Source organism: Procambarus clarkii, chromosome 35, assembly GCF_040958095.1.
Source record: "Procambarus clarkii isolate CNS0578487 chromosome 35, FALCON_Pclarkii_2.0, whole genome shotgun sequence".
Classification (NCBI taxonomy): domain Eukaryota; kingdom Metazoa; phylum Arthropoda; class Malacostraca; order Decapoda; family Cambaridae; genus Procambarus; species Procambarus clarkii.
The window spans coordinates 41007001-41029969 of NC_091184.1; the positions used below are offsets into that span (position 1 = coordinate 41007001).

Below are 22969 nucleotides of genomic sequence, written 5' to 3' on the forward strand. Positions count from 1 at the left end.
CCCTTCCTTAGTGTTTTCACGGCTGCCCCGGTTTTCTGGTACGGCCGGGGCTTTGGGGCAACGGCTCGGCCCCGGGGCCTGTCGTGTGGGTTCCCGGGGCTGGGAAGGGGCTGACTTGGGGGGCCTTGGGCCCGTTGGACCCCGTGGTTTTTTTTTTATCCCCTTCTAGGCGGGGCTTGTGGTTACGCGGAGTGGGGTCTTTCCTCCCCACTCGCCGTACGTGCTGTTGGGCGTCGGCCCCTCCCCGGGCTCGGTTCCTTGGCCTTTGAGTCGGTTGGTTCCGTCCTGTGGGTGGATGTTTCCTCCCACCCTTTTTTGGGACGGTGTTTTCGTCATGTTTCCTTGTTCGATGGGGTTCTGCGTGACTTCTGATCTCGGATGCGCCTGCGCCTTTGTGTGCCTTCGGGACTAGTGTTGGCTTCTGTGTTCTCGAGGGTTAGGGAAGGTTTTTCGCTACTTCCCGCATTATTGGAACGTCTGTCGGCTCCTCGTCCTTGTCGCCTTTTTGGGCTACTTGTGGCCCGGTTGGGCTACTTGTGAGCCGGTTGGGATACTTGTAGCCTTGTTGGGCTACTTGTCGCTCTGTTGGGCTACTTGTCGCTCTGTTGGGCTACTTGTCGCTCTGTTGGGCTACTTGTCGCTCTGTTGGGCTACTTGTCACTCTGTTGGGCTACTTGTCGCTCTGTTGGGCTACTTGTCGCTCTGTTGGGCTACTTGTTGCCCTGTTGGGCTACTTGTCGCCCTGTTGAGCTACTTGTCGCCTGGTTGGGTTCCTTTTTGGGCTCTTTGCTTCTTTGGCCGGTTTTATTGTTCCTGCTTCCTTTTTTGGCTACTTTTCTAGTGCAGTAGTCCTGGTTGGCGCCTGCCCGCAGAGAGGGCTGTGCGGTTCGGCCAGCGTGTCATGTGCATGCGCCGTGGAGTTTGTTTTGGTCTGGGCGGTGTTTCAGTGCTGGTGTTTTGCGCCCTTTTTGCTACGATGCTTCGCCTCTCGTTCTTCTCCCTTGCTGCGGTATGTGCCCCTTCGCTCCGGGGGTGTCCTGGTTCCCAGTTGTGGGGAGGACACCGCGGTTTTCCCTGTGTCATGGGTGTGGGCCGCCTCCTTCGCCTCTCCCTGCTCTCCTGCGGGTCCGGCAGGGTCTGGCTTTCGCGTCTTCACCTGGCAGTGCTCCCAGGTTCTTCTGGGCACGGTTGAGTCATGTCAAGTTCGTGCCACCGTTCGCCAGGTGAGTTTCTGCGGTCTGGCGTCTTTTGGCCGGGCGCTGGATGCGGAGTTGTTTATATACCTGTCTTTATTTAGGTATATTTTTGTACGACTGAGACCGTTCGCACACCTGTGACTGTCCCTTTTTCAACCCTTCCTGTCCCCTTCATGTGCATGTCCAACCCATGCTGGAGTCATTCAGGGGACCCACCTTTTTTAATGTTGTGAGGTGTGGGGGTTGTAGGGTTGGTTCTGTACTCACCTGGTAAGGCTCCTGGCTGTGCTTGCAGGGTTTGAGCTCTGGCTCTTGGGTCCCGCCTATCTGGTAGAACTTGCGGGATAGTACCAGTGGAGTGCAGTGGTGCTATTGGCACATTTGGGGAACACTGTATTACTATCAGAGGTCTGTACTTGTTACACGACCTACTTGCGAGCATAAGCCTTCTTGCTGGTTCGTCCGTGGACTTCCAGGGCACACTAGCCTGTTTTCATATAGCAGTTCCGGCCCATCCTGGTTGTGGGGGTATGTGGGCCGGCGGACTGCTCCTAGCAGCTGCCTGGTGGGCCACCCTCTGGCCGGTCTAGCCTGGCCTTGGGCCGGGCTTGAGGTGTAAAAGAGCTCCCAGTACCTCATTCAGCAGGTATCGAGCGGGGTTTCTCCGCCGTCGGTCGCCTGGTGCAGGTTTCTGGGCCTGCAGGGTTTTGTCGTGTCTCCGTTGGCCCTGTCTGGGGTCTGCCTGCTCCGTTCTCTGCCTTTGCAGAAGGGAGTTGCTATTTACATGTTGCATGTTGCAGTGGTGCCTGTTGCTGCTGCTGCACGTGTGCATTGGTACCGTGTTTCACGGTGGCGTGTCCTTGTTCCTGTGTCCGGTTGTGGTGTGGCACTTTGCTGCTGTTTTGTGCCTGGGGATTGCGTGGGGGTTTTTGTCCCTGCCTGATTGTCCACCCCTGGTTGTTTTCCTGGGGTTTTTGTGCTTCTGCTCTTTCTTCCTGCCTCCTCTGCAGCATGGGTGTTCTGCGTGTGTTCTTGGGCGTTTTTCAGCCTGTGTCCTGTGATGTGCTTCTTTGTCTCAGTCTATTGCAGTTGTTCGTACCCCTTGGTTCGGGTACTGTTCTGGCTGCGACCCTTCCGCCTTCTTTGGTTTCCTAGCTTGCCCTGCCGTTTTTTTTTTGTGGGGGGTCTTGCAATGTCTCGCGTCGGACCCGTCGTTTCTGAACTCCTGGCGGGCTTGCATGCTTTGGGGGGTTTTTCTGTTCTGCAGACGTTCCATCTCCTTGTGCCACCTGGGTTTCGGTGGTCGCCCCCAAGATCTTCCCGCGGCTCCACCTTTTCCTGGGCTCGGAGGGGCCTTGTCGGGGTTGCTTATGTTCTGCCTCGTGGTCGCGCCTCCGGTTGGTGGTCGGGTGGCTTCGTGGTAGGTGTCCCACCTGCGTGCTTCTCTTGGCGGCTGTATGTGGAATTTTGGCGGTCGTTCCTTTTCCTGTCCCTTCTTAGGTGATTACTCTTGTTAGCTTGGTTTACTCTCGGGGGTTGGGGGCCGTCGTCTTGCCACATACTGTCGCCTCTTTTCGTGCGGCGCTGGCGGAGCCGCTTCAGCTTGCTTTCGGTCTTGGTGTTGCTTCTGCACCGTTAGTAAGCTGTCTGGTGCGTCGTTTCACCTCCAGCCTGTTCGTGCGCTGCTTGCACCATCCTGGTCTCTGGTCAGCGTGCTCTGTCTTCTCCTCGGTTGGTAGTGCCCCTTCGGTTCCGGTGTGTTTTTTCGTCGGCTCTTTCCTTTTGGCCTTTGCCTCTGGGGGTCGAGTCGCTGAGTTTTCTTGCTCCTTTGGTTTTAGCGTTTTGGTTGTTCGGTGGCAGCAGTCTCCATCTTTTCTGGCGCGGGTTGGGGCTGCTGCGTTCTGGAGGGGTCAAGGGTTTGTTGGTACTTCGTTGGTCGGGCCGGGGGTGTGTCGTGTTTGGTGTTCAGTGGCGGCCCTCCGCTGTTGTTTGCGTGCCACGGCGTTTGGGTCCAGAGCGTGTTTTGCGTTGATCCGGTTCTGTTCTTCCCGGTTCGTGGATGATGGTGTCCCGGGTGGTCAGCCGTGTTCTTGCGGCTAAGCTGCCTGTGTTGTTCCCTCATGCCTGTGGCATTCGTGGCTTCGCTGCTCTCGCTGCCGTCTGGGCGACGTGGCCTTGCGGTCTTTCGGGCATGGATTTTTGGTGTTCGTGCGGGGGCCTTGCTGCTCGTTGTTCTCGGGACTTTTCGGGGCTGTGGCGCCTTGGGTTGGCGTTTGCTGCCGGTTGTCTCGCTTCCGTGGGGGTGGGGGTGCGTGGTGTCCGCCTCCCGATTCTGTCCCTTTGACCTTCCTCTGTGGGTAGTTCGCTCCGGGGAGCCGACGGGGCTCCCCCCAGAAAACCAGCGTTGAATGTAGTGAAACGCCATTTTCTGGGTGAGACCCAGAGGCTCCCCGGCAACCCTCCCTCCCTCCGGTCGGCGGTTTTTCGCGTGTTTTGACATCCAGCCTCAAAACTGATGGGTGGATAGCCGGCGTGGGAGGTCTGGGGCTCCCCCTTCCCACTCCCGGGGAGGGGGGAGCTGCGCAGACAGCGGCGCGGTGACGTATGACGTCATACTAGTTACCTTGTTTTCTGTTGAAGAGTTCTATCCACTAGTTCGGCTTTAGGTAGCAATTTTCACCAGAATAGGGGTTTGTTTTGGAATGCTTACCTTTCTGGATGCTTGACCCGGTTGATGGCAGACATAGAATGCTTCCTACCACACGGGGGTTTCTATAGGTCATTGCTCCCCTTGCCTCTCTGAGGGGGCCAGGTTCTGGCCGTGGTCCCCGGTAGGCCCTAGAACTTCATACACATGACTGATGCCAAAGTCTGACATTAGCATATCAGCCGGTAAAGCTCCGGGGAGCCTCCGGGTCTCACCCAGAAAATGGCGCTTCACTACATTCAACACTGGTTTTTTGCCCAGCCCCAGCTTTTACAGCCCAGGCTGTAACAGCTTATTGGTCAATGCACATGGTTTGTATTACGTAGGCTGTTAGAGAGGGAGGGAGGGGAGGCAGTCAAGAACCTACCCATACCCCCTTCCCAATTCCAGCCCACCCTCCTTATTCCAGCCCACCCTCCTTATTCCAGCCCACCCTCCTTATTCCAGCCCACCCTCCTTACTCCTGCCCACCCTCCTTACTCCTGCCCACCCTCCTTACTTTTGCTCAAAGCATAATACCTAAAAAAAAATATTTAATTTTTCTAAACATGTACTATGTTTTGGTGGGAAAAATTTAGGCATAGAAACCTTAAATTTGTTTTATTTTGCCTTAATAGGTAATACTGCTTCCAGTCTCTGCTCGGCTACCCAGGACGATAGCAAACACAACTTTTGCCCATTAATGATGGTAAGGACAATTTTATTCTTACTGTACTACCAGTGTGTGTGTTTATCATGTTGATGTCAATAACCAGTGATTGTGAGTGTATTAATCAAGATATTTTCATTAACTAGTGTATTAATGTTGGTGTTGTCATTTACCAGTGATGGCGAGTGTATTAATTATAGTCATTACCCAGTGATGGTGAGTGTATTAATCATATTGTCATTACCCAGTTATGGTGAGTGTATTAATCATATTGGCATGACCCAGTGATGTTGAGTGTATTAACCCGTTTGTTGCTAAGGGCTATTTGTCCCTTGTCGCCCACAGGCGTGTAACAAAAATGAAAAAAAAAATTCTTCCTAACCTGTTAATTTGTGTTCCCTGACCACGAGAGAAAAAAATTAATCCTACTTACAAATGACATAAATGAGCCGACAATATGAGCGATGACGTCACACCCTGCATGCTTGCTCATGCAAGGTGCGTCCCAGAGGCATTGTGCGCAGTCCTCAAGCAGTCAGAATTGCCACAAATTTATTTTTGCTGCATTATTTACAGTGTCTAGGCATATTTTATCACAAATATTATTCACTAATTGTGTTGCATATAATATTGCTTCATGTTCAGTGGTAATAAATGTTGCATACATTGAGTATACACATGCGCACAAAAATATTTTCCCATTATGCCAATATAATAAGTATTCACATTGTTCATTATTATATTTACACACATGCACGCACTATTTACAGGTTTTTGCACTATTATTGCACATTTAGAATTCTTGGAGAGAGTGGTAGTCATTGAAGCATTTGACAGCACACAATGGGACTGCACACGCTTCACACCATGTTTGCATAAGTTTACGTTTCTGATCTCTTTTTTTTGTTCTACAAACTAAGCAATCACGTTGGCCTATTGCATGCTTTCCAGCTGGTGGCAAATGTTTTAGTCTGTGTGCTTGAATGACCTCCATGTGAGTGAGCCTGGGTGTAGCAGCATTCTGCAACACTGGGTTCATGATGGGTCTTTGTATGCCAGAAACATCTTTGCCAAACATTGCTAATAACTGTGTCCAAGTGTAAAAGCAAACAAACGGAAACTTGGTTTATGTCCAGTTTGCACCAGATACATATTATAGCTGTTCAGCATGCTTATGTCAACAAGTCGGAAAAACACTTTTCTCGTCCACTTCAATGTTTTCCGCACTCACTCGACAGTGCCCACCATCATGTCAGATTTATCAACCAAATGCATGTTGATATTATAGTCAAGAACACAATCTGGCTTATTGGTTTTTGCGTTATCGGTTCACCTTGCCACTGTTCACCATTGTACTATCATGAACGGTTGTCAGCAAGTTCACTTCTCTCGTGTCTTTCCACCTAACTGAGTGTATTTGATCACTTTTTCTTAGCTGGCAGTCACCAACTTCAAGTTTATTGTCAAACACTGGCATTTCTCTTCTTCTTGGCTTGACTGTGCCAAACAATCCAGTTCTATTTTAAATCAAGGACCTAGCTTGCAAGGGACTTGTACAGTAGTTATCTGTGTATAAAATGTGGCCCTTGTTCATCCATGGTGTCATCAGTGACTTTACCACACTACCCGAGAAACCATGTTGGTCGTTACCGAGAATGTCTACATCGCTAGCAGAATACAGAATCGTGTGTAACACGTATCCTGTTTCACAGTCACAAAAAACAAAGAATTTCAATCCAAATCTGTGGCGTTTGGAGGGAATATACTGCTTGAATGAAACACATCCTCTGAAAAGCACAAGGGAATCGTCAATCACCAGCTTCTGTGCTGGTATGTAGAAATCTCTGAACTTACCAATCGCTTCATTCATATAGTACCTGACTCTCCAAAGTATATCATCCTCTGTCCAGTCCTCATTACTTGCAAAATGAAGACACCTGAGGAGTATCTGAAACCTGTCTCGGGACATATATTTCCCGAAGAAAGGTGTTGAAATAGTCTGGTCTTTGCTCCAATAATCTGTGATAGCGTGTTTGACACAATGTTTCATCAACATACATATTGCCAAAAATACATACATTTCACCTACAGTATTGTTTTTCTAACGCTGCAATCGGAATATTCTGTTATCTCTTTTCCAATGAGATGAGTCGCATGAAGGTTCATTTGGTGTACAATATATTCCATGAGCGGCTCATCATAAAATGCTGTAAAGTAATCCATTTCACACATGTCCTCACCATTATCAGAGAAAAGGTCTGTAATCCCAACTTCTTTATTGTCAAAGGCAGGAATTAAAGGAATAAAATCGTCACCATCACTCCACACAAGTACACCTGGTGTCCTGCGAGACGCAACAGCGGCTCGACAGCGAGGAAGCATTGCACACCGTGGACCAGGAGCTAAAGTCCGTCTATGCATAGTACGGGCGCTATGTGAACGTGAGGTGAAATCACGTGAACATGAGGGTCTTGGTTCCTCATGTGGTGCATGCGGCGGCGCTTGGCTGGGCGAGACGCTGCTGACGCGACAAATTCTCGCCCAGTATCACCACTGGTACTAGCAACAGGCATGATAACACTATGCTCTGAAACCACTTCACTAAAACCAGAAAATGAGTCACCTTCCTCTGACTCATCGCCCAAAATATCCTCATACTCTAAATAAGCACAAGAACTGTGTGGTCGTGGGTGAATTGGAGTAGACACTGGGCGAGGAGGCACGGGTGAGCATGTAGGCCTCGCCATGGGAGGAGACTGTACTGTATCTCATATTCACTGTCTGTGCTACTATCATCGGACAATTGTCTGTAGTCCTTATCAATGTCAGGGTCATCAAAAATCACTGTCCTCACCATCAGAAAATAATTCACTAGTTATTTGCTCTTGAGTAAGTGATTGCGTGGTGCGTGCTCAGGAGGCATTTGGCCATGCGTTCGCCATGGTGACCGCTGGGTAATTGGTACCTCCCAAGCATTGGTAGCATGAGCTGGATATTTTTTACAAAATGGCAGCTGGTTTACTATAGCCCCTGGGCAGCGTATGGGGGCCCCCCCTACCCCACTGGCCATTCAAATCTTGTGTGGTATTCCATCACGTCATATGACATCATGCACAATTTATAGCAAGTTACTCAACACATCATATGACGTGTTGTGCAGTTTAAGGGTTAATCATGGTGTTATTACCCAGTTATGTTGAGTGTATTAACCCTCTGAAATGCAATTAGCGTATAATATTGCTCAATCAGGGGTGCGCATAACACCTTAACCACTGCACTGTGCCAAACGACAAATGCCATTCGCCAATTACTGCGCCAACTGACACAAGTATTTTTTTATTTCTTCGTACACGGTCGAAGCGCGCTTGCGGTAGGTTGAGTACAAAATGGACTCTTAGGACCTCCAGTGAGAGGCAGCCATCTTGGAAAAAATTCCCAGAATGTCCTAGGGCTGCTGGCTGGGGCAGTACTGAGTGAGCAACAATGGGTGGCACACGTGCCTTTGGCTCCCAAACACCTGTCCAATGCGGTTTTGACTTGGGTACAAGATGGATTCCTGAGGTGTTTGCCAGATTGAAAAAAATTCCCAGCATTCCCCACGGTCATGGGTAGGCTCATATTCAAGGTAGCAACCATGTCGTATTCATCCATATCAAGCTCCCAGCCCTAGTCGGCCATGTTTTTAAGAAGGCATATTGCTTGAAGATGAGCATGCCAATGATTTTGATAACCCAAATCTGGAAAAAGACCTAACACAGGTGTCTGCTACTAGTGATATGCATAGTGAAGTGAACGCTGTGGAGAGTGTGTACAATACACAGCTCTCACAGCCCTGCCATGCCGGACTAGGTCACCACCATCAGTGGAACAACACAAATGAATTTTTGTATGTTCCACTGAACATTTAGTGCCAAATGCAATTCATTTGGACCATCCGGGAATTCGTTAGAGCGGGGTCTGTTAGAGTGATGATGCACTGTATTTGAAAAGAAAAAATGCAAGAATAGAGAAGTGATTGCAAATATTATTCAGCAGATATGTAAGTAATAAAATTTATCAGATACTGCATATAAGTAATAAAATTTACCAGATATAAAAGTAAAAATAATGAACAGAAGAGTGGGAAATTAGATAATTAATCAAATTAAGATTTCTAGAGTAAACAAATTGAGATTCAAATAATTAATCAATTAGAATACAAATAATTAGCTAAGTTAAGAATTAATTTAATATTGTAATACATGAATATAATATGGTAATGTTACGACCCTCTCGGGTCGCAACTGGGTTCTTTCTCTGATGTTAGTAGAGTTTGGGTATCCGGCCCCAAGCTAGTAGTGGCTTTCAAGGGGTGTGCTCCGTAACGCAATTAAAGGGGAAGGGAGACAAAGGCAAAAACTTAATAATATAATTATCACCATCACCATAAATAATATATAAATGATCACACGGGGGAGGTATAAACACTAGAATATACAATGTGGTCTTCCTCTCAAGACGCGGAGTGTTCCACGGTGTTCAACGATGCTTAGCCCTCGGTCCTCTTGTGACCTCACGATGAATCCTTCGATTCTCTCGAGTCTACCCTGGCCACAGGCCAGCCAAATCACAGCTCCACTGGGGGCACCGTCGTGGAGGCCGTCAACCACAAATCCAGCCTGTAGCTGGCAGGTTCCAATCAGCTCCGCAGGTTAGGCCACTCCACGACCGATACTAGGGTAGCAAGCCCTAGGCAGGAGCCTCGTGTGATCCCACAGATCACTCTCCTCACCACAATACCCCAGGGGTTAGTCTTCTCCACTAGTCAGCCCCGGGTACGACAATCCCTGGATCTGCCACGTCACAGGCAGGCTAACACAACAGTGTTCATCCGGGGGGGGGGGAGGGGGGGGGTGAGACTCACAGTTTCAGCGGCAAATACGTGGAGGTTACTCGGCTGCCTTGGGTAGACTCATCCAACTTCCATTACAGCAGTCCCAGGTCGACTCTGTAATCAGACACGTCATCAGTAATAGGGACACTTTAGGGCACCTCACATGCTTAGACACAAACGCCCACCTTTCCACTCCATAGATGGCGTTGCTGTCTAAGCTCCACCTCACCAGAGGTCAGCAGCGGCTGTGTTATGAGCTGATCAGGGCGGGAAACTAGCCCTTGTGGCCAGTATATCTCGTCCTCACTAGATGGCGCCGTCCATTTGGAGGGGGTTTCGGGAGCTGACCCACAGATGGTGTGGTCGTCACTGCTCCGGGCTCGGACACTGGACTCGGGTCCGTAACACCTCCCCACCAAAAGGAATTTGGTTTGGGGTTCTATAAAGAAAAATACAAACCAAATTAGTACGGGGATACAACTCCAAATGGACTCACGTACACTGTAAACTGGAGTGGCGAGGCTGTCTTCTCCACAGAACTGTCCTAAGGAGAAACACTGGCACAAAGGAAACTTGAAGATAGAAGGCAATGACCTGCCTGATGTAATCTTCCACACTTCCACTGCAATTTCAAGCAGGGGCATAATCTCACGTGCCTCGAGTAAGGATTGATATTGACATGATCTGGGGCGACTCGACACTTCCGTGTGCCGTGGCACTGATGATGGCTGGTCACAGACGGCATTTCTGGTACCGGTCCGGTAGTCCTTCAGGGAGACGGGAACCTGGAATACAGGGGTCTGATAATTCAGAGTGATAGCGATAGTTAAATCAGTACTCACAGCATACTCTTCTACTAGGCCCACACCTAGTCCCAACAGGGCTGCTCGTACATCGAGGATGGCATTCGCTCTGCCACCGTCAGGTCGACCAACGTTCCGTATAACGCTGCATTTTAGGCTCAGCAATCACGCGGGGGGTGTCAACCTGTCGGAAACAGTCACTCATAATATTACTTCTCATACCTCCTGTATCTACCATCACCTTCCAGGTCCCTTCTTTGACTGCAACACTCACAGTGCACGTCTCTAATCCCTGGGATCTCTTCACGATGTTCATGGGAGCCATCATCTGTCGGGTCGTCCCCTGGTCTTTACTGAGAACACACACACGAGAATAAAACAAAATACCGCTAAGAGACATGGGGCCAACTGAGGGATAAGCTTCCTGAGCCTGTAATGTCCATAACCGGCTATATCCATTAGCCTGGTTTGGACCGAAGAGGGCACTAGAATTTTCGTACATACCTCACATACCTCTGACGTCTGGGGAATCTCTGGCCGGTTCAATGAACGCGGTACTTTGCCATACTGCAAATACTCAGATGCCTTCACTCCAGACGCTAGGATATCCGTGGGTGTCCGTACACGAGGCCTCTCTTCTCGCTCAGTCGCTTCTACCACAGTAACCGCATGTTCTTCGTCGGGAGAAGAATCAGGAGACTTTGCTATAATGCTGTCGATCTGCGGGTGAGAGGAAGGATTAAACATTTTCAATTCCGGGTCTGTCTGTACCTGGACATTACCACTGCCTGCTATTACCTCAGACCTTGCTGTTCCGGCAGACTCGTCCGCGACCTTGGGATGATTGTTGCTCCAATCTGTCACCAAGTCGTTGGCTAGTATCACGTCAATCCCAGCTATAGGGAGGGTATCAACTACTGCCAACGCACATGTGCCGCTGAAGTAAGGCGAGTCGAGATGTATCGGCACTAAGGGGGCGATGTACTGCGTCCTAGGAAACCCAACCAGGACAACCTTTTTGTCTCCCATCCACACTCACTCCCTCGGGTAACGAGTTTTTCACGATCAGGGACTGGGCTGCTCCACTATCTCTGAGCACTACAACTGATCTACCAGTATGATCACTCGTTACATACCCGCTTGAAGTGTGAGGGGAAAACAATCTTGGTTCTTCCTGCGTAGTTGTAGACTGGCTTCCTGCTGGTAGTGTTACGCAGCTCATCAGCATCACCTCCCTACGTGGGCCGCTACCTCTTCTGCCTCGACACATAGCAGCTACATGCCCTTTCTGCCCACAAGTCCAACACACCATATTCCTCCTCGGACTCCGGTGTTTCGGACTGTTAGGACTAGTCCTTCGAGGGCTACTTGGGGGCGTCTTCTCAGCGCTTCGTGGGACAGGTCTCTCTTCTTCCTGACGAGGCTTGTAAAACCGGCGGGGTAATTCCACGGGACGTACTTAGCAGAAGGCCTATGCGTCAGGATGTACTCTTCAGCCATGGTGGCTGCCGCACTCAAGGTCTCCACTTGCTGCTCTTCTAAGTACGTCTTTAGATCTCCGGACAGACAGTCTTTGAAGTCCTCTAACAGTATGAGCTGCTCGAGGTCTTCTTTGGTCTCCACCTTCCGAGAGGCACACCATTCCTGGAAAAGTCGCTCCTTGATTGTGGCGAATTCGGTGAAAGTGTGCTCTGAGGTCTTTTTCAGGTTTCTAAACTTCTGCCTGTAAGCCTCAGGTACCAATTGGTACGCCATGAGCACGACCTTCTTCACCTTGTCGTAATCGCCAGAGTCATCAAGGGACAACGTGGAGTAGGCGACTTAGGCCTTCCCAGTCAAGACAGACTGTATCATGATGGCCCAATTCTCCTTCGGCCACTCCAAAGAGGCTGCGACTTTCTCGAAGGCCGCGAAGAACTTCGAAACTTCCTTCTCGTTGAACTTCGGGACCATTTTTATGTTCCTTACCGGATCGAAACCACTTGTTACCATTGTTTGCCTCCGACCACCTAACCGCAATACTTCTAGCTCATGTTGTCTCTCTCTTTCTTTTTCTTCTAATTCTAAATGCCTCATCGCCAATTCTTTATCTTTCATCTCCATTTCTTTATTTTTCATCTCCATGCCTTTATCTTTTAATTCTCGTTCTAATTCTAACTTCTTCCATTCTATCTCGCGATTTATCTCTAAGGCACGCATTTTGACTGTAAGTAAACTTATATTTAGCTCACCTGCATCACTGTCAATGTCACTGCCTTTATCTTCCTTTTCAGTGGAAGCTACTTCTTCACTTTCTTTTGTACCTTGTGCCTCGCTTTCCTCTTTCTCCTCGGCCATCAAATGCCGGTGAACCTTGGACAAGATCTCCACACAGGAATCACTGGCCCGTATCTTAATCTCCAGGTAGGCACTAACCAAGACGAGTTCTTGTTTCCCCAGATATTTTAATCTGGCAAGACAGTCCTCCCTGTTCAGAAAGGCCTGAACATCGTCTAGATCATCTATGGTCGCTTTTTCCGCCATCGTCACCGAGATGGAACACTAACACTTAACACACCGCTTTCGTTAGCACTTAACGCACCGAGCACTGTTCTACGTCAATATTGCACTTTATCGCACCTAGCGCCTCACTTGTCAATATTGCACGTAATCACCGGGCACCGCACTACACAATATTGCACTTAATCACAGCGAGCACCTCGCTCTACAATATTGCACTGAATCACACCGAGCACCGCACTACACAATATTGCACTTAATCACAGCGAGCACTTCGCTCTACAATATTGCACTGAATCACACCGAGCACCGCACAGGACGTATAACGTCCTAATAGTCACACACAGGGGGAATTATTTACAGGGAATGTGCCACTTCACCACCCCTGTCAAACATACTTGACAAGGGGTCGGATCCCGCTGGGGATGCCAATTATGTTACGGCCCTCTCGGGTCGCAACTGGGTTCTTTCTCTGATGTTAGTAGAGTTTGGGTATCCGACCCCAAGCTAGTAGTGGCTTTCAAGGGGTGTGCTCCGTAACGCAAGTAAATTAAAGGGGAAGGGAGACAAAGGCAAAAACTTAATAATATAATTATCACCATCACCATAAATAATATATAAATGATCACACGGGGGAGGTATAAACACTAGAATATACAATGTGGTCTTCCTCTGAAGACGCGAAGTGTTCCACGGTGTTCAACAATGCTTAGCCCTCGGTCCTCTTGTGGCCTCACAATGAATCCATCGATTCTCTCGAGTCTACCTTGGCCACAGGCCAGCCAAATCACAGCTCCACTGGGGGCACCGTCGTGGAGGCCGTCAACCACAAATCCAGCCTGTAGCTGGCAGGTTCCAATCAGCTCCGCAGGTTAGGCCACTCCACGACCGATACTAGGGTAGCGAGCCCTAGGCAGGAGCCTCGTGTGATCCCACAGATCACTCTCCTCACCACAACACCCCAGGGGTTAGTCTTCTCCACTAGTCAGCCCCAGGTACGACAATCCCTGGATCTGCCACCTCACAGGCAGGCTAACACAACAGTGTTCATCCGGGGGGTGACTCACAGTTTCAGCGGCAAATACGTGGAGGTTACTCGGCTGCCTTGGGTAGACTCATCCAACTTCCATTACAGCAGTCCCAGGTCGACTCTGTAATCAGACACGTCATCAGTAATAGAGACACTTTAGGGCACCTCACTTACATGCTTAGACACAAACGCCCACCTATCCACTCCATAGATGGCGTTGCTGTCTAAGCTCCACCTCACCAGAGGTCCGCAGCGGCTGTGTTATGAGCTGATCAGGACGGGAAACTAGCCCTTGTGGCCAGTATATCTCGTCCTCACTAGACGGCGCCGTCCATTTGGAGGGGGTTTCGGGAGCTGACCCACAGATGGCGTGGTCGTCACTGCTCCGGGCTCGGACACTGGACTCGGGTCCGTAACAGGTAATAATACAAGAAGGGCAAGGATATGTAATATAAACAGGCAAAAAAAAAAAAAAGAGAGAGAACAAAGTTAGAATTAGACAATTAGATTAAGATTATGAATAAACAAATGGATTCAGATTCAAAATAATTAATTAAAAAGGATACATATTTAATCAAATTAAAAATTCAATAATCTCTTAATTGTAATACAGTAATATCATATGGTAATAAGACAAGTTGGATAAGGGTATGCAATAGAAAGAAACACATATGGGCTGGAAACACTGATGTACTTAAAGCTTAAGAATCCATTAACAATACTGGAATATTAGACAACAAATAAGACTAGTAGCTAATATTAATGGGCAGATATATAAGTAAGAAATTAAATTATTAATTTTTAATTCACAAAGTAATGAATTAAAGATTCAGATAATTTGACAAATTAAGAGTTCAAGGTTTATAACATTTTGGGAAATTGAAGTGTTAGTATCAACAGATAAATGGGTAAGTTGCAAATATTGTAAGCTAAGAATCTGATAACTAGACGAATTAAGCATTCAAAAAATTATTACATTTTATAAAATTGAAGTCATTGTAGTAATAGTTATAAGAGGGTAAATTACATGTATTTGAAGCCAATTATATAAAAAAGAAGCATATATTAATTGATATAAAAATATAAAAAAACTAAATTTAAATAAGGTTAGGCTAGGTAAGGCTTGGTCACTCATGTGTTAGTTTCAGCAATGACATTGGAAGTTTGCTGGCTTCCAGTTATGTTACAATCAACAAAGAAAGACAATAATTGTTGGACACTTTTTATTTCACGTCTTTTGCCTGTTCTTTCTTGCCAATGATTGTTCCATTCCTGGTGTAGCACTGCTTGATAAGATTTAGGTTTTGTTTGTGAACATGATGCAGTCTGTAGAGGAGAATCAACGCTGCTTGGTAAGGCATTCATTAATATAAAGGTTAGTTTTATATTTATAGCTGATTGAATGAGATCTTACTTATCATTGGGATAAGCTAGTTTAGTGAGCTTACCTGTCTGGTGCTTTAGTGACTGTTTTTATCTATTCTGATAGATTTAAAAGTATCATTAAAGTTTATCTCTGATCTAATCAGTTGATGAGCTACACCAGAGTAGTTCTCACATTCTTGTTCTTCAGGCAGTTCAGTAGAGCTGATGATGAGCAAATCATGGAGTTTTTGTTGATCCCTGTTGTTTGGAGAACCTGAAACACTTATAAATCCATTACAGTAGAACCTCGAGTGACGACCGCCTCAAATGGCGAGCAATTTGGTTAACGAACACCTCGATTGCCGACAATTCGTCTTGTTTGGCGAGCACTCGTTTGAATAATGTCAACACCACATGGTGGGGTCGCGCTGCTTCTCGCAGATTCTCGAACGCCTCCGACGATGCAAATAAATTATTTTTCTTTGTTTAACATTATACATTAATAGCTGTTTTAGTGTTTAGTGCCTTAATTTAAACACCCCGCATAGGATAGGGGGCAGCTATAGTGCAGCCATGACCGATAGTTGACAGACACCACCTAGAAAAAAAATCCTGGCCAACATTCCTGGGTGTGAGAGCTTCAATACTGAGCGAGCCACCAAGGCTGACGCATGCGGCATGAGCTCACAGAACCACTGTTCAGCTTGTGACCACAGCATCACCTAAAAATGTCAAAATATATATGTTCATGCTATTATTTAGCAATGATAGTATTACAGAAGACCCCCCTGAATGTGATCAAACTGACCAGGATTCTGATAATAGCAGGATTGTGGTGATATTTAGCACTTTGCTCCATGGTGGGAGGAGTAATGTTGAGGGAGGGAGGGAGGGTTGTGGCGTCATCTTCTGACTGTGTGTGGCCACCTTTTATTGACTGGAATTACCACACCAGCTTAGTGGTTCACTATGGTGAACACAAATGTAGATACTTATATATAACGTGTGTGTATAGAGTGTAATAACAGCAATAGAAGTATGTTGGGGCCACCATTTTGGTGAGAGAGGTGCATCATCTGCAAGACATGTCTTGTTGTTTACTGGTGGCCACTATGGTCTTTGGGCACCATACCAGCTTAATTGTACAGGTATGGTGAATAAAACATGTAGATAGTTATATATAATGTGTGTATATAGTGTAATAACACCACAAACAGTATTGTTGGAGGAGAAATATTAGTGCATCTGGCCTCAAACCAGTGAAGGTGGCCGCCACCAGCTGACTGTGTGAGTAGCTATGTCTTATTGTCTTTACTCGTCATACATGCTTAGATGTACAGTTTTGGTGAACAAAACATGTAAATACTTATATATAAAGTCTGTGTATAGTGAATAAAGGCAAAAACAGTAGCGTGAGAGGAGAATGTGGGCAAGTGAGGTGTTGTTGAGGGAGGGAGTGCCAGCGAGTGGCTGGCTGGTGTGTGGCGGTCACTCCTCGTTGCATTTTGACTCACAATACCAACTTAGTGGTTCGTTATGGTGAGTAAAACATGCAGATACCTTTATATAACCTGTGTATATTGTATAATAACAGCAAAACTATTTGTTTATTGTTTTATGAACATAATAATTGAATCACTAATATGCACACCATAATTTTGAGTATAGCGATGGTTCACACATTTTATTATATAAATATATCACAATACACACTATTGAATAATATTACTGCAAAACAACAAAGAAAAAATCAATCAGAGACATTGAAATAATTAGGTAATAATATCTTTGTGGCAACAAAGCCTGACAGCTCGGGCAGAGCAGACCTTGTCTGGCGACTGCTCTGTCAACGCTTCTTTTTTGCCAGACTTCCCCACCCAATTGTGGCCAAAATATGCCACCTATGATTTTTTTGTTATTTTTTCCATGACCATGGAACACAAATGAACACTTTTATAAAACAAAAGAATTTTTTTATTTATTTTTTTTTGTTGCGCCTGTGGGTGTTGAAGCCATTATGACCTTTAGCGGCTCAAGGGTTAATGATGCTATTGATGCTGGGATGTTGTAAAGCATTGACTTTTTTTGTAAAAAAAATGAAAGTAATTAAAAAAAAGAACAAATGTCAAAAAGGTTCATTTATTGGTTGTCAGGTAGGCTGCTCCATGTTTCTTAAAAAAAAAAAAACTTTGAAAAACTTTGAAAAAGGACAAATGCCATATAAGTTCGTTCAGCGTTTGTCGGGTAGGCTGCTCCATTATTGAGAAATAAATGAAAAATACAAAACAAATGGAACACATTGAAACACAGAAAGAGTGTCATAATGGAGCAGCCTATCCGACAAACACTGAACGAACCTTTATGGCATTTGTCCGTTTTTCAAAGTATATAACTGTTTTATTTTTTTATTTTTATTTTTTTTTATTTTAGAAACATGGAGCAGCCTACCTGCTGAACCTCGAATGAATCTTTTTTGACATTTGTTCTGTTTTTCAAAATTCTTCATTTTTTTTTAAGAAACATGGAGCAGCCTACCTGACAAACACCGAACGAACCTTTTGCTATACAAAAAAAGAAAAAAAGAAAAAAAATTGAACAAATTTTGAGAAAGAAAAATGTCATAAAGGTTTGTTCAGTGTATGTGAGGTAGGCTGCTCCCCATTATTTATAACATCGAATATTATACTGATGTTTTTTGGTGGTAGAACGGAATATTTTTATTTACATTATTTTCAATGGGGAACTTCGTTTTGAATTACGTCAGTTTCACATGACGACCACAGTGCCAGAATGGATTAAATTCGTTATTCGAGGTTCCACTGTACTACCTACCTAACTACACATACTGTATTGCATATTAATGGGTTATAAGCCAGTCCAAACAGGGTATAAGTATGGAATACTATAACTCTCATACTGGGTGGGGTGGATATTATGAGGGACTGGTGGCTCATAACAGTTGTTGCTAACGTGTGTTGGTGAGTGTATTAATATACCTGAGTCTTGTCTCTCCTTACTCATAACCTTTGTGTACCTGAGTTTTGTCTCCCCTTATTCATAACCTTTGTGTACCTGAGTCTTGTCTGCTCTTTCTCATAACCTTCGTGTACCCGAGTCTTCTGTCTCCCCCTTACTCGTAACCTTTGTGTACCTGAGTCTTGTCTGCTCTTTCTCATAACCTTTGTGTACCCGAGTCTTCTGTCTCCCCTTACTCGTAACCTTTGTGTACAAGAGTCTTGTCTCCCCTTACTCGTAACATTTGTGTTCCTGAGTCTTGTCTCCCCTTACTTGTAACATATGTGTTCCCGAGTCTTGTCTCCCCTTACTCGTAACCTTTGTGTACAAGAGTCTTGTCTCCCCTTACTCGTAACCTTTGTGTACCTGAGTCTTGTCTCCCCTTACTTGTAACATATGTGTTCCTGAGTCTTGTCTCCCCTTACTCGTAACCTTTGTGTACAAGAGTCTTGTCTCCCCTTACTCGTAACCTTTGTGTACCTGAGTCTTGTCTCCCCTTACTTGTAACATATGTGTTCCTGAGTCTTGTCTCTCTTTATTCTTAACCTTTGTATTCCTGTGTCTTGTCACTCCAGTAATGTGAGAGTATGTTAAATTGAACATTAGTAAATGTGTATGATTGTGTGTATTAAGTTTTCCCACAAATTTTCGTGAGAGTACCGTCCCAGCACTCTACGAGGACAGAGAGGGAGGAGCGAGACTTCACACGCTGCGGGTGTGTGGTGTGTGCTGGTGAGGAGTCCACCTCACTGTGTGGGGTTATTTACCTCCATTATATCTCTGTGACTGGAATACTGTCATTAATGGTGAGCGAGATGTTATTCCTTGGTAGTGTATTGTCCCATTTCCTGTGTTTTAATAAATGTAATGCATGTACTGTACTTTACCTGGTTGATACCTGGTTGATGGGGTTCTGGGAGTTCTTCTACTCCCCAAGCCCGGCCCGAGGCCAGGCTCGACTTGTGAGAGTCTGGTCCACCAGGCTGTTGCTTGGAGCGGCCCGCAGGCCCACATACCCACCACAGCCCGGCTGATCCAGAACTTCTCTTAGAAAACCATCCAGTTTTCTCTTGAAGATGTCCACGGTTGTTCCGGCAATATTTCTTATAGTCGCTGGGAGGACGTTGAACAACCACGGACCTCTGATGTTTATACACTGCTCTCTGATTGTGCCTATGGCACCTCTGCTCTTCACTGGTTCAATCTTGCATTTCCTTCCATATCGTTCACTCCAGTACGTTGTTATTTTACTGTGTAGATTTGGGACCTGACCCTCCAGTATTTTCCATGTGTATATTATTTGGTATCTCTGTCGTCTTCTTTCTAGAGAGTACATTTGAAGAGCTTTGAGACGATCCCAATAATTTAGGTGTTTTATCTCGTTTATGCGTGCCGTATATGTTCTCTGTATTCCCTCTATTTCAGCAATCTCTCCTGCTCTGAAGGGGGAAGTGAGTACTGAGCAGTACTCGAGATGGGACAACACAAGTAATATAATAACCCATGGTTTAATAGACAGTGTCAGGAAGCAAAAATGGCCAGCAGGCGGGAGTGGAGGAAGTACAGAAGACAAAGGACAGAGGACAACAGGATCAGATACAACAGAGCTAGGAACGATTACATTAACATAAGACGAACATCGGAAAGGGACTATGAGAACGATATTGCAATCAAAGCGAAAAAACAACCTAAGTTACTACACAGTCATATAAGAAGAAAAATGTCGGTGAACGACCAAGTGACAAGACTAAGGAAGACAGAGGGGGCATATACTGAAAGTGACAAGGAAATCTGCGAGGCACTGAATGCCAGTTTCCATGGAGTGTTCACTACCGAGCCTGAGCAGCTCCCATTGTTGGAAGGGGTTACCATAGATGAAAGACTATCAGATATAGAGGTGACAGCAGAGGAGGTAATGAAACAGTTGACAACTCTAGATGCAACTAAAGCAGTTGGACCAGACAAAGTATCACCGTGGATACTAAAAGAAGCAGCACAGGCCCTCAGCGTGCCTCTGGCAATGATCTTTAATTTATTTATTTATTTATTTATTTATTTATTTATGCATATACAAGAATGTACATAAGGAATGTGAGGATACAATTATGGTAATTACAGTCTTGTAAAGCCACTAGCACGCGCAGCGTTTCGGGCAGGTCCTTAATCTAAGAAAATTTTAAGGAGGTAAATACTTGCAAAATTTATAGACAAAAAAATGATAACAGATTACATGGAATGAAAAAAAAAAAAGATGAGAGAAAATTATAGGTACAGTATATTAAAGCACATAGGTAGCTATGATTGATTGCAATGACAGCTTAAAATGGTAGTTGACAACAAATTGGTAGGCACAATACAGCAGAAACAATATAAGATTGATTGCAATGACAGCTTGAATGGTAGTTGACAAAAATTGGTAGTCACAATACAGCATATGGCTAGCACATAAAAGAAGACAGCAATGAACACAATGATAAGGTTGTTTGATATTACATAAAAATTAGGAGATTGGGTACCACTAGGTACAGAGCAAATTTAAAGCTCAGTGTAGGAAACTAAATAGATGAAGTTAGGTACTTTTTGGTTTTGCTTTTAAATAAGGCAAAAGTTTTACAGTTTTTCAATTCACTAGGGAGTGAGTTCCATAGACTAGGTCCCTTAATTTGCATAGAGTGTTTACACAGATTAAGTTTGACCCTGGGGATATCAAAGAGATATTTATTTCTGGTGTGGTGATAATGGGTCCTATTACATCTGTCCAGGGAGAGTTTCAGAGCATGGTTTGCATTTAAGAACAGGGTTTTGTAAATGTAGTTGACACAAGAGAATGTGTGGAGGGAGTTAATATTTAGCAAGTTTAGAGATTTAAACAAGGGAGCTGAGTGTTGTCTGAAAGCAGAGTTAGTTATTATTCTGATAGCAGATTTTTGCTGTGTGATGATGGGCTTAAGGTGGTTTGCAGTGGTAGACCCCCATGCACAGATACCATAATTAAGATAGGGGTAGATTAGTGCATAATATAGTGAGAGGAGAGCAGAGTTAGGAACATAATATCTGATTTTGGAGAGTATACCAACTGTCTTAGAGACTTTCTTAGTTATGTGTTGAATGTGGGTGCTGAAGTTGAGTCTCTTGTCTAGGAATAGGCCAAGAAACTTGCCATCATTTTTATTACTGATGTTAATGTTGTCTATCTGTAGCTGAATTGCATTTGATGATTTGCTTCCAAATAAGATGTAGTAAGTCTTTTCGATGTTTAATGTTAGTTTGTTCGTTGACATCCATAAGTGGACTTTTTTTAATTCATTATTCACAACATTATTTAGTGTATGTGGGTTGAGGTTTGAGTAGATAAGGGTAGTATCGTCAGCAAACAATATAGGTTTGAGAATATTAGAGACATTAGGCAGATCGTTTATATATATAAGAAATAGAAGAGGTCCTAAGATGCTGCCCTGTGGCACTCCAACGGTAATTGGTAGAGTGGAAGAAGTTGTATCATTGATGGTTACATATTGGTGTCTGTCACTAAGATAGGATCGGATGTAGTCAAGGGCAAGGCCTCGGATTCCATAATGCTGGAGTTTAAATAAGAGGTAGTTGTGATTAACAGTATCAAAGGCTTTTCTTAGGTCAATGAAGAGTCCAATCGGAAACTCATTTTTGTCAAGGGCTGAGTAGATAATGTCAAGGAGACTAATGATTGCATCATTGGTACTCTTTTGGGACCGGAAGCCAAACTGGCAGGGGCTGAGTATGTCGAATTTTACGAGGTAGGAATAGAGCTGTTTGTAAATAATTTTTTCAAATATTTTTGATAGAATGGGTAGATTTGATATTGGTCTATAATTGTTTATGTCCGCCGGATTGCCTCCTTTATGGACTGGCGTTACTCTTGCTTTTTTGAGGATATCAGGGAAGGTGTGACACTCTATAGATTTGTTGAACAGTAGTGCTATGGGTGGGGCAAGGGCATGGGAGGCTCTCTTGTACACAATGGACGGAATTTCACTGGTGTTCCCTGCCTTGGTTTTTAGAGAGTGTATGATGGACACAACATCTGCCGGGCTGATTGGTGAAAGGAGAAGAGAGTTTGGATAGCTGCCTGAGAGATATGTGTTAATATGTGTCTGAGTCTGTGGGATTTTACTGGCAAGATTAGCACCAACCGATGAAAAGAAACTATTAAATTCATTTGCCATTTCTAAATCAGTTGACGGTATATCCCCATCCTTGTAGAGTTTTATTTGGTTATGTGAGTGTTGTTTAGTTCCTAGGATACTAGAGATAGTTTTCCAAGTGTTTTTCATGTTGCCTTTTGCTTCATTGAATCTATTCACATAATATGCAAGTTTTGCCTTTCTTATGATACTGGTAAGCATTGATGAGTACCTTTTAGCTACTTCCTTTGAAACTAGGCCAATCCTAACTTTCTTTTCATATTCATGTTTCTTGTTGATTGAGTTGAGAATGCCATTTGTGAGCCATGGATTGTTTAATCTTTTGTCAGTTACTTGCTTTGTAAGAAGGGGACAATGAAGGTTGTAGAGGCTTAGAGTTTTGGAGAGGAAGAGGTTAGCTAATGAATTTATATCATGGGTATTATTGAATTCAGAATCCCAGTTAATATTGTGAAGTGCCTCTGTAAGATTGTCTAAAGCTGATTCACTGTGTAGCCTAAATGAAAATTTCTTGCTTTTTGGTGGTGTTATGTCCATGTTCGCTATGAGAAAGGTAGGATAGTGGTCAGTTGTTCTGTCGTAGATTATACCAGATACAAGGGGAGCTGTTATGTTTGTCCATATGTGGTCCAAGGTAGTGGCTGATGTTTG

At 45.1% G+C, this 22969-nt stretch overlaps 1 long non-coding RNA gene across 1 annotated transcript in view; it reads left to right on the top strand.

The window, feature by feature from the left end:
* The window catches only part of LOC138371466 (uncharacterized), a 66520-nt gene that overhangs the window by 15208 nt on the left and 28343 nt on the right, over positions 1-22969 (top strand). Inside the window, exon 2 of the long non-coding RNA XR_011230504.1 lies at positions 4521-4591. This is a non-coding gene — a long non-coding RNA (uncharacterized lncRNA). The remainder of the gene's footprint in view (positions 1-4520; positions 4592-22969) is intronic.